The 2,738-nt window shown below is 54.3% G+C and overlaps 1 pseudogene; it reads left to right on the forward strand.

The window, feature by feature from the left end:
* The first annotated feature begins 1,537 nt into the window (after window positions 1–1,537).
* On the forward strand, window positions 1,538–2,497 carry LOC108298602 (annotated as a pseudogene).
* The last annotated feature ends 241 nt before the right edge of the window (window positions 2,498–2,738 follow it).

Below are 2,738 nucleotides of genomic sequence, written 5' to 3' on the forward strand. Positions count from 1 at the left end.
AAGTCAACAAAGAAACAATGGACTTAAACTATAGCCCAGAATAAACTGAGTTGGCAAATGTTTATGGAACATTTCACCCAACAACTGCAAAATATATATTCTTGTCATCAGCACAAGTAACATTTTCCAAGATAAACCATATGACAGGACACAAAACAAGTCTCAATAAATTTAAGAACATCCAAATTATATCAAGTAACCTTGTAGAACATGGTGAAATAAAATTGGAAATTAGCAACACAAGGCACCCTGAAAACTACACAAATACGTGGAAATGAAATAATCTCCTTAATGAACTTTGGGTAAACAACTAAATGAAGATGAAATTTTAAAAGTCTTTGAACTAAACCATAATAGTGACACAAGTTATGAAAACCTCTGGCATACAACAAAAGCAGTGCTAAGAGAGAAGTTCATAGCATGAAACGCCTACATCAAAATGTCTGAAAGAGCACAAATAGACAATTTAAAGTAATACGTCAAGAAACTAGAGAAACAAGAATAAACGAAACTCAAACCCAGTAGAAGAAATGAAATTACAAAGATCAGAGTAGAACTGAATGAAATTAAAACAAAAATACAAAAGATAAATGAAACAAAAAGCTGGTTCTATAAAAAGATAAAAAAAAACTGATAGACCATTAGCAAGATAAGTCAGGAAAATAAGAGAAAATTTCCAAATAAGCTTAATTAGAAATAAAATGGAGATATTACAACTGATACTAGAGAAATACAATTATTCAAGGCTATTATATACACCTTTTCATGCACAAAACAGAAAATCTAGAAAAGATGGATAAATTCCTAAAAATATACAACAATATCCTAGATTAAACCAAGAATAAATAGAAACTCTGAACAGAACAATAACAAGTACTGAAATTGAAACAGTAATAAAAACATTGCCAAAAACAAAAAAGTACAGGACAGATGGATTCACAGCTGAATTCTATCAGACATTTAAAGATTTGTTACCAACCTTACCAAAACTATTCCAAAGGATAGAGAAAGGATAGAAAGAGAGAATCTCCTAAAAGTTGTACTATGAAGCCAGTATCACTCAAATACCAAAACAGTAAAAGGACAAAGGACAACAACAACAAAAAACTATATACCAATAACCCCGATGAACATTAATGCAAAAATCTTCGACAAAATACTAGATAAAAGAATTCAACAGCATATTGAAAAGGTAACACCCCACAATCAAGTGGACTTCATATCAGGGATTCAGGGATGGTTTAATATGCATAAGTCAAGCCTCTACAAATCAGCCCTTTTATCCCAAAGAAAGCCCTCTTTCCAGATCATCTAAGGGTCACTGTGCCAGCACCCGGGTGTAGAGAGAGAGATTGCAGAGGGAGAAGGACGGAGGGGGGCCCCCTCGGCGGGGACTCGGGGACACGAGCCGGCGGCTGGAAGGGCGCGGAGGGCGGTGCAGCGCGCGAGTCCCAGCCGAGGGCCGTCCCCGCCTCCGCCCAGCCGCCGGAGCGAGTCGCCTATTTAGGGTGCGGCGGCGGGTGGGAGCGGTGCGTCCATGGCGGCCCTGGGGGACGAGGTGCTGGATGGTTACGTGTTCCCCGCGTGCGGCCCCTGCTCGCACCCGTACCCCAACCCGGCGGCCACCAAGGGCAGGGGCGCGGCGGGCGGCAGCTGGTAGCACAGCGGCGGGGCTGCCTTCCCGCCTCCTCGTCCTCCTCCCCCTTCTCGGTTGGCGCGGCCTCGCCGTCCTTCCCCGTCCGCTGCAGGCAGCTGACGGGCGCCGAGTACTTCGACAGCTACCAGCCGGCGCAGCTCACGGCCCTACGGGCGCAGGTGGGGTCGGGCCTCGGGCGGTGCGTCCGCGCCCGCAGGGTCGGCAGCTGGGACTCCGCAGTGCAGGGGTGCAGGTGAGCCCGCGCGTCCACGCCGCGGTGCAGTGCTCGCTGGGGAGGAGCAGGCGGCAGCGCCAGGCCCGCGGCCCCCAGACCCCCGCCGCCCCGGCGCGGAGGGCACAACCCGCGGCCGCTCTCCCTCCCAGCCACCGCCCTCCGGGTCCGGAGCAGCGCAGCCCCTGAGCGGCGCCCCGTGGCCCCTGCGCTTTCCGCGCACCGTCGCCGTGACTCGCCCGTGGCCTCGCGCCGCGTCACCCCTTCCTGAGGGGGCCCGGGCCCAGGGCCACGGCGGGGTAGCAGAGGTCCGGGGCGTCGGACGGAGAGCAGGGTCGCCGCCCGTGCGACTTCGAGGCCCAGAGGAGGGAGAAGCGTCGGCGAGCAAGGTGCCCCGATGGCCGCAGTCCGAGGACGACGAGGACGACGGCGAGGCCCAGGCTGCGGTCTCGGCGAGCTGGGAACTGCCGGCCGACGGCCCCGGCGAGCTGGGAACTGCCGGCCGACGGCCCCGGCGAGCTGGGAACTGCCGGCCGACGGCCCCGGCGAGCTGGGAACTGCCGGCCGACGGCCCCGGGCGGCCGCCGCGGGAGGCCCAGGAGGGCGAGGCGGCTCGGCGGTCGGCCTAAGGAGCCCGGGGCAGTCTCCGCCGCCGGAGAGAGGCCTCGCCACGGAGCCCGGAGCCGCGCCAGAAGTGGCTGCGCTTCCAGCCAGTGACTGCGGCAGGTGTCTTCCTTCCCGACAGCACAGTCTCATGGGGGTGGCCTGACCCACACTCAGCGGCTGCTCCACAGGCTGGCCAGGCCCACGCCCTTGGGACATTCTTATAACCCACATGTTTGCGCTGTAACGCTCCGGCGGTGGGCGCGC

The sequence above is a fragment of the Cebus imitator genome, unplaced genomic scaffold (assembly GCF_001604975.1).
Source record: "Cebus imitator isolate Cc_AM_T3 unplaced genomic scaffold, Cebus_imitator-1.0 Scaffold1010, whole genome shotgun sequence".
Taxonomy (NCBI): Eukaryota; Metazoa; Chordata; class Mammalia; order Primates; family Cebidae; genus Cebus; species Cebus imitator.